Source organism: Sorex araneus, chromosome 10 (genome assembly GCF_027595985.1).
Source record: "Sorex araneus isolate mSorAra2 chromosome 10, mSorAra2.pri, whole genome shotgun sequence".
Taxonomy (NCBI): domain Eukaryota; kingdom Metazoa; phylum Chordata; class Mammalia; order Eulipotyphla; family Soricidae; genus Sorex; species Sorex araneus.
This window is the reverse complement of record NC_073311.1, coordinates 42,304,242-42,314,186: the sequence shown is the minus strand read 5'-3', so window position 1 is coordinate 42,314,186 and position 9,945 is coordinate 42,304,242.

The following is a 9,945-nucleotide window of genomic DNA, read 5'->3' as shown; positions in this document are numbered from 1 at the left end:
CATCCCTCGTCGGGACCCTGCTTTTGGGGGTGCTAGGAAGTAAGGGCAGCTGAGGCTTAGGTTGAGAGAACAGAGTCCAGGAGGAAAATATCATGTAGAGTCAAATTGATATCGGTGGGCCCCACAGGTGACTTCCGTGAAGCAGAGAGGAGAAAGACGTCACTTTCTCCCCAGCCAGCTCTACCACCTGGGACCCAGAGTTACTGGGCTCTTGTCTTTGCTCTCGGAAAAGAATTTCAGGAGTAGACAAGCAGTGAAGTAACAGATTTTATTTAGAGGTTTCTGAGGGAAGGAGGAAGGGATAAGTGGAAAGGAAAAAACAGTAGGAGTAACACACTCAAGAGCGAACGCGGGCTTCTCCAAGGGTGGAGGAAGCTCTACACACATCCTAGCACTGGACACGAAAGCATGAAAGTACACATCTCAAGGGGGGAGATGCGGGCGACACATGTGCTTGGGCACCACATGTGCTCGGCCATGTGGGCACAAGCAGCACATGGGCTCAGGCAGCATATACGCGCACTTTCTTTGTTCAAGGTGGCCTTTATAGGGTTTCTACAACCTGCCCCCACGTGGTGGCTTCTTCCCAGGTAAAAGTCCGTTGCTAAGGAGGTTACCAGGGAGGCTGGGTCTTCTTTAGGCTGGATCACATTTTAATCAGATTAAGGGAGAGGTTGACAGAATTGAGGAACTTCATGGGGAGTGGTCCAACCTCCTCAGGGTCTGCTGAAGGTCTTATCAGGTCTGTTTTCTGTATCCACAAGGTGGGTCAGTCTCAGGATTCTCCTTCCCAGAGACTTTGATAATCTGTTTCATTGCCAAGGGCCTTTCCCTATCTACCTGCCTACATCAAAATGACTCTCAAGTTACAAAAGCATAGCATTTGCTAAGTCTTCCTGTGTCCATACAAAAAGGACATGGCTCTGAATAAACTATGCAAAGGACTCAAGGAGAAGAGAAAAACAGTATTTGCAAGTCAACAGAAAACTAAGAAAGAAGTTACAAATAAACACAGAGGAATGGGAGCACTGTAACGGAAGTAACCCAATAAACCTAAACTACCTGAGGCTATGTTATCCTACAGTTGCCCTTTGGACAGGCAAATGTAGAATAATGTAACAAAACCCCACATGCCAACTTCAGGCCACGGAACAGAATAGTGCAGATTCCGCAGAATTTTACCCAAGGAACCTACACCCTCTCCCATTCCCGCCCATCCCTCAAGTGAGGTTTCTCTTGTTTGTGCTAAGGCGATCAATTTCATCAGTTTGCCTGGAATTTGGGGTGGGGGGTGAACTTCGTGTGAAACAGCAGGCATGTGTGACTGCGGTCACAGTTTCTGCTTTTACCACGTACAGATCAACAGCGTGCTGCATTATTATATTCTGGGATTCAGCTTCATAGAAAGCGGCTCCTGCTGCAGTCCCGGGCCACAGTTTTCTTAAAAATGTTGATTTCTTTCAAGCCAAGCCACTATCAGAGAGATGAAGTCAGGCGGATCCTTAAAGCTTCCGTTGTGTCACTTGCACGCCTCCAGGAAAGCTCCGTATTCACACACGGCTGGGACTGTCTCATCACTCTGCGGCTGCTGGGTCATTTGGGCCGTTTTTCCCCGCGGGGTTCGCTGAACTGTCTGAGTCCTGGCTTCTGGCCACGGGAGGGTTTTTGTTTTTTATTTCTGGGCCTGAATGAATTGTCTTCTACACCACTGTACACCACTGTACCTCCTGGGGTAACTGCAGAGGGGCTCTCTGAAGAGGGGTGTTATTTCCTCCCAGACACCCAGGTGGGTCCAGGTTGTGAGTTATCTGGGCGCCAGGTCTATACTCGCCCGCCTCTGGACCTCCGCCCCTGGGCCCAGAGCCAGGCAGTTAGTTTGTTTGCTTTGGTGAAGATGGTAAGGACAGAACTTGCCACTTCCTCTGCCCCAGGGCCTGATGACTAATACAAGGGCCAGGACGGCCACAGAATCTCCATTGTGCAGCCCTTCCCACAGCAGCCTGGATACGCCTAGTCCTCCCCTCCTGCTCTCGGAGGCCTGCAGACCCCGGGCAACCCATGTCTCTGCAGATGAATCCAGCCTGAGCGCAGAACCTCGAGGCGGCAAAGCGCAACATGGTGAATAAAGCAAACATGCTTAGTCCTTCCTAGGCCCATACCTCACTCCAGGCAGAAGAGGCAGGGCCTGCAGTGCTGGCGGGCACCTGGAGAGGCAACAGTCTGAGAGTCTGAGCCAGGACTCCCGCCCTGCTCGAAACCCCCACCAGGTCTCGCAGGCGGTTTTCACTTGAATTAATGTGTTTTCCTAACGTCTGTTATTGTCTGCTTCAAAGAAGGCATGCATGGAAAAATTCGGCAAACGGGGGTCAGAGAGATGGCACAGAGGTTAAGGCGCTTGTCTTGTACCTGCTGACCCCTGTTCGATTCCCAGCACCACATGTGGCCTCCCGAGCAGGACTGACCCCTGAGCACAGAGCAAGGAACAAGCCCTGAGCACTGCTGGGTATGACCCAAACACCTTACACCGCACCCCACAATGAAAAAGGAAACGCACCTTTTCGTTACAATTGTAATTTTTTTTTTCTTTTTGGGTCACACCTGGCGATGCTCAGGGGTTACTCCTGGCTCTGCACTCAGGAATCACCCCTGGCAGTGCTCAGAGGACCATATGGGATGCTGGGAATCGAACCCGGGTCGGCCGCGTGCAAGACAAACGCCCTACCCGCTGTACTATTGCTCCAGCCCCCCGTTAAATTGTAATTTTAATTCTTGAAAATCAGTTCACTTTGGTCTCTTGGTTTTGTTTGGACAGGACCTAAGCATTTCTGACGTCTTTTCTTGTTGGTTTGTGTTTGGCCCATACCAGGGCTTACACCTGGCTCTGTGCCCAAGGGTCGTTCCTGGTGCTGCTGGGGCTGTAATTGGGGTTGGCTGCATGCAAGGCAAGCACCTAGCCCTGCCCTATCTCTCTAGCCCTGCTTCTGTCATTTTTATAGTGATGAATGACCTGAGCTCTTTCTTTCACATCCATGACCCCCTTTCTCCACGAGGCAGATTCTTCAGGTCTTGCACAGGACGGCTCCTATTCCTCTCCCTCTACAAGCACCTTTCCTAGCTGCCCGGGAAAAATCTCTGCTTCTCCCACTCTTGCTTCAGAATCCTCAACCCTTGCTCATGCAAGTCACCTTCTGGAAGATGCTGGTGTTGCAGCCGTGGCGCTGGCAGGTCCCGCTGCCTTCTGCTCTGTGAGTGAGTGGGTTTGAGGTGCTGGGTCTGTCTGTTCTTCCTGCCCAGGCTCTCTGGGCCATACAGGCTGTTCTCCAGACACATGGAAGGCACCAGCCACCCTGGGGGGAAGAAGTCAGTTTCTCTTCCGCACTGTTGGTGGCAGCTATATCACACGCTTCTTGGCTCCAGACGGCTGTGGTTTTTAGCTTCCTGAGGCGTCAGGGAAGGAGTCCCGAGGCCCTCAGCTGAGCCCCACATTCAGCTGAGCCCGAAGCAGAAGGATGTACTCTCTGCAGTTCTCAAAACTCAAGCCATTTTGGCTTGGATCTTTGTACCATTTGTAATAAAAGTGTACTGGTTCAATCTACCAGGCAGAAATCACCTCTAGTCAGCAAGTAGATAAATAAAATCCTTCTTCTTCTATCTGTTTCATTCGGAGAATCCCCTTTATAGTATGTCTGTTATGTATCATTCGTTTCCAAGTGGGGTTTCCTTACATTTTATAAATGGCCCTTTAGGATTTCTGGCAGAGCTGAACAGAGGCAACAAATGCCTTTAGCTATTACTTGTCTTTAAAAAAAAAAAGTTTTTAATCAGTCCTTCAAATCTGAGTGATAACCTGCTATTAGAGGTTCTTTTCATTCAAACTTTTGAATATCCCCTACGATTCCCTTCTGGCCTACAGAGAAGAAACCTTCTTTTCATCTCTGGGATGCAGGGCAGAGAGCGCTGCTCGGTGTAGGAGAGATGCAAGCACTCACAATAGGTAGGGGGCCTGGGCCAGTGCTCAAACTGGAATGGCAAATCCACTGAGCCATGGCATGACACACTGAGTCCGAGGCAAACAACTATGACCTCAGCATGGAGCTGCAAGCGCCAGGGCACTGCACAATCGCAGCGGGTGCCACTTGCCTAGACTGCATCGTGAATGGTGCCCCCTAAAGCTGTACTCTCTGCAGACTTGAGTTATGGAGAGAAGCAGAAAGTGTAAGCCAAGAACCCTTGGGCGCTATTGTCCAGGAGAGAGATGAGAAGGCTGTGAGTTGGGGCGGTGCAGGACAGGGTGCAGATGTGAGACATTTGAAACTAAGCCGAGAGTGTTAGTGTGGAGAGAGAAGCTGGAAACCACTCACAGAGATGGTACTGGAAGCCCAGATTTGGAAGGAATCACAAGGAGAATCTGTTAGAAGATGACCAAGAAATGATTCTTCAACCTGGGAAAGGTAGAGAAGGAACAGAAAGGAGACAATGGGAGTGAGGGAACATGAGAAAAATCAGAAGCACATTGGGAGGATTAAAGCAAGGAGGGCGGCCCTTCCCTCCTCCTTCTGCACAGGCACAGCAATTCACTGGCACATTTGTCAAGGTGGAGCTTCTAACCGGCCCGGGTCCCTGAGCACTTGGAATGAGCCAAGCCCCAGGCTTCCAACAGACTTCTTGCTTAAACAAGAATGACTCACAAAGACTATTTCATTGTGACTATAGCAAGGCCTGGCCCAACCTTAGCAATGTACAGCAAAACAGAGAGTGATCACAGTCAAGAAACCCAACCATGTTTGTACGGTAAAAAGGAAAATAGGAGAGAGAGAGAGATGTTGGAGATAGATGAGAAGATGCAGACAGCTGCTCTTGCCTCTGCAGCAGGTCTGGGCTGTGCTCTGCCAGATCTCACAGGCAGACCCCAGAGCAGGTTCCCTGGGCATGAGGCCAACGTGCCTCATGGTGGGACATGTGTGACAGGTATTGACAGCACATTTTTTCCTGTGAATCACTTCTGGGGAAAGCTAAAGGGCTGACAATCAAGGATTATTCTGAGATGATTTGGCATCAGTTCTTTCCCGATAGGCAGAGAAAGTTTCCAAGGGCTTTAGTTTCTCATCCATAAAATGGGATTATAATAGAATCTACTATAAAGAGTATTGAGGGGGGGAAGGGGGTAAGGATGGGAGACCACACCAGGTGGGCCTGGGAGATCCTAAGTGGTGCTGGGGATCAAATCTGGTTTGGCTGCATCCAAGGCAAAATGCCTTCATCTCAATACTATCTCTTTGGCCCCACTGTATAGAACTTTGAAAATCAGAGTTACTGTATGTAAAGCGCTTAGAGCAGCATCTGCCCAAAGTGAGTTTTATTTAGTCGTGATTTCAGAATCCCTTTAAGGCTTTAGGAAGTTCTAAACACGGCTATAAAATCTATTAACCTCTTTTTTTCTTCTTTTCTGGCAATCCTTTAAGCAACAAGGAAGAATTGTAAAGAACAGCAAAGTCCTGCAGCCTTAGAAGACAAATAAGCATGGAATATTTTTGACCAGCTTCCAAGATACTATTGTAGTATAAAAATTAATCTTAATTTATCTTACTCCGTTGAGCCCTTCCATCCAGTAAGAATGTCTTCAGAAGGAAAAAAAAAAAAGACTCAGGAGAGGTAAAACGCCCTTGAACACTTTCTAGGAGTCTTTCAAAGTCACTTAATGGGTCTTCAGGGGCCCAGATCATTGGGGCAAATAAAATTAACTCTGGGTATTTCAGGTGATGTCTATAGGCTATAGGTCTATTACTCTTTAGAATGTCATTAACTGATAGTTTCAAATATATTCAAAATTAGAGGAAATAATACAGTAAACTCCCCAGTACTCGGTTACTAGTTTCAAAATTTGGCTAGTTTTCCTTCTACTTCTCCTTTTGTTTTGTTTGGTTTTAGGCCACACGGGGCAGTGCCTAAGGCTTACTCCTGGCTCTGTGCTCAGTGATCACTCCTGGCTCTGAGCTCAGAGGAATATGTGGTACAGAGGAATGAACTGAGGCTGACCATGTGTAAAGCAAACGCCTTACCTCCTCACCTGCCACCCGCCCATTCTTTCTCTCCAGCCCATACATCTTTACTTTTAATAACTTGATTGAGGTATAATTAACATATCATCAAGTTGATCCTTTTAAAGTGTATAGTTCAGTGTTTTTTCATATACTTACCAAGTCATGTACCCATCACACTGTGCTAATTTTAAGCTAGTTCATCATCCTGCAAAACAACCCTATAAGTGATCATCCCTTTTTCCCCCTGCCTGCAGGCTCTGAAACCCACTTACTTGTACAATCTGTTCTATAGGTCTCTCTATTTTGGATGTTTCATATAAATAAATTCATATAGTATGTGTCTTTGTGTCTGTTTTTTTACTTAGTATTTTTGAGGTTCGAGATTGTAATCCAAATTATAAAACATTCATGAATCCATACTGATCTCAGTGAATATTTTATTGTTTTTTATTGTTGCTTTTGTGGGGGGAGCCACATACAACTTTGTTAAGGGTTTAGTCCTGGCTCTGAGCTCAGGGATCACTCCTGGTAGTGCTTGGGGGACCATATGGGGTACTGGGGCTCAAACCCTGTTCAGCTGTGAGCAAAGCAAGTGCCTTACATGTTGCATTCTCTCTGGCTCCTCTTTGATAAAGGTTTTAATAAAGTAGAATTGACAAATCTCCCATGCAGAAGAGTTTCAGATAATTTATGTAAATACTCCAGCCTCCAGACTGGAATGATAGTACAGTGGGTAGGGCGCTTGCCTTGCATACAGCCGACCCAGGTTCGATTCCTTCATCCCTCTCGGAGAGTCCGGCAAGTTACCGAGAGTATCCCGTCCACATGACAGAGCCTGCAAGCTATCAGTGGCGTATTCGATATGCCAAAAACAGTAACAACAAGTCTCACAATGGAGATGGCACTGGTGCCTGCTTGAGCAAATCGATGAACAACAGGATGACAGTGCTACAGTGCTACAGTGCTGCTCTGAATGTTCCCAACTATGTCAAACGACATCTACAAAACATCAAAATCAGCAACAAAAAATTAACCACTCTGTTGTTTTATGTACATGATTCCAGAGAGCTGGTTTGATAGTTGCAGGGACCTAATAGCTTGTTGTGATGCTTCATTGTAAGGAAAGTTTTGATCATCTCAATGTCGACTCAGAAAGGGGGTCTACGAGACCCAGAATGAGCCCATTTGGGGCTTGATGCATCTCCAGGATGCAAGGGTAAAGCACAACCTTGCCAATGTGGACATTGTAGACACATCCTCAGTAGCACCCATGCCTTTGAGCATTTCCAACCACTGGTCTGGGGATGGGATCTGTACCCTGTGGGCTCACGCACCTTGAGAGAAAAGGTCACTGTTGAAACATGACGGTTCTTTATGCAAAAGAAGAAGGCTGTAGCACCCAGCTTCATAACCTGTGGGTCTCAACCTCATATGGGCTTGCTTACTGAATGGGGGTGGAGAGGTTTTGGCACAAAATAATTTGGCAACAGTAAGCTACCTGAGCACACAACAATAAAATATTGGCCCAAAGTCAAATGCATTATGGACCCAAGATATACATGACAATGCTTGCCTCTGTTGCATTTCTAGGCCAAAGAGAAATCAGAAGTGGGAAAACTTTCAGAAGCCCTGGTCTGGGAGAGAATATCAAATTAAATCACATCCTGGACCTACCTGCCAAGAGTATACGATAAATGGGTCAAGTCCAGCCCTTTAGGAAAGGCTATAATTGTGGCCTCTGCTAAGAGCAGTTTTGAGTGTCCCTGCTCTAGACCAGCACCTTTCCTTGGCGAGAGCAGTGGGGATATGGTCCTTGGGTGCCCCCAAGATATTCCATGGGGACCTCAGGTGAAAAGTTTCTTAAGTTGGGGACCATAGCATGAGATTAACTTCTAGGACAGGGGAAAAACAGGGTCAGAAAGGTGCCAGGGTTGGAAAAAGTTTAAGAAACACTCTAGCCTAGGCTGGAGCGATAGCACAGTGGGTAGGGCATTTGCCTTTCATGTGACGGACCTGGGTTCAATTCCTCCATCCCTCTCAGTGAGCCCGGCAAGCTACTTAGAGTATCTAGCCTGCATGGCAAAGCCTGGCAAGCTACACATAGCACATTCGATATGCCAAAAACAGTAACAACAGTCTCACAATGGAGACGTTACTGGTGCCCACTCGAGCAAATCCATGAACAATGGGACAACAGTGCAGTGCTACTCTAGCCCATTGACCACTCTGGTCTCAGCTGACTATACAGGGGATGCGTATATGATTTAGGGTCCCCTAGTTCATTGGCTGACTAGTGTCCTATGCTGTGGCCTAAAACACAAAAGAAACAATCATTAAGCCAATCAGATGGTTTCTTGAGACTTCTCTTTTGGAGAAGGGAGAACTTTACACCACACCCTGTGGTGGTTAGGGGCCACTCTTGGCTCTGAATCACTTCTGGTAATACCTGGGGCACTATATGCTGTGCTGAGATCTGATCGCTTGGTACTTTCAGCTGACATGTGCTATCAGAAAGGGTTTTGTGGTTCAAATAAGGATAGCAGAAAATACAGAAAAGCAGCAGAAGAAAGATGGAGGCTGGGTAGTGCTATGCTTATGGCAGAGCTTTAGGATGAAGCAGGGACTCGGGCTGCGGGGGACGATGAGATGACCCATCTCTAGAGCTCCCCAGGTTTCCCAGTGACTCTTCCAGTTTCTGAGCCTGACTGTGCAGACACAGCTCATGGCTTTGGCTTTTGTGTATCTATCAAACTACACATTACTAGAGAAAGCCAAACAGATCAATAGCTTGCAACCTAAACATCTGACCCAACACACCAGATCTTCTCAGGATGCCCAAGAGTCCCTTGGAACTCTTGCAGGACTCTTGCAGGACTGTACAGTGATGCCCTGATCCAGGGCAGCCAGGAAGACACTCAAATCTCACTCCCAGCAATGCTTCTTCCAGGACACGTTCCTCTGTCATTCACAGAGGCCCTGTCATTCAGAGGCCCTGGAAACGTTCCTCAGATAAAATCCCCTTCCTGCCAGGATAACTGAGGAGTTTGGAGCAAGTCCAGCCTTCCTCACACAGCAGAGACCATTCGCCATAACCTTGCACACTTACTGAGTTCCACGTGGGGTGTAGAGAATGGGACAGAGAGAACCGCGCCCCAGGATCACTGGAAATATTCTATAGTTAGAGGCGCATCCATGTATGAGGGATGAGCGTTGCTTAATCTTGAATGTAATGACTAGCCCAGAGAAAATGCCGATTCCTTTCTATTTCCCAATCTCTTGTTAGGGCTTGAATCTTCTGCTGTTTTCTGAGCAATGACTAGTAATAAATGACTTTTCTTCTGGAAATGAAGACATATACACTAGTCTTTCATCTTTTAAGGGCTCCTGATCTGAAGCAATATAAGAAAAGACAAGTTGTTCTCATCAATGTATTTCATCTTACAAGTAAAATAAATCACAGAAAGTATGTGGACCAGTGGTGGAACATTTTCTTTTCATGTGTGAGGCCCTGGTTCAATTTTCCACACAATGTCCTGAGCGCTGCCCACTGCCAGGCATGAACCTCAGCACCAAGCTGGGAGGAGCTTCTGATCACTATTGTGTGACCCCCAAAACAAAAATCACAAAGAATTGAGTGGGCTAAATTAAGTCAAAAGAAGGGCTTGAGCGATAGCACAGCAGTTGGGCGATCGCCTTTCACACGGCCGACCCGAGTTCGATTCCTCCGCCCCTCTCGGAGAGCCCGGCAAGCTACCAAGAGTATCGAACCCGAGAGGCAGAGCCTGGCAAGCTACCCGTGCGTATTGGATATGCCAAAAACAGTAACAGTAAGTCTCTCAATGAGAGACATTACTGGTGCCCACTCGAACAAATCAATGAGCAATGGGATGACAGTGAAGTCAAA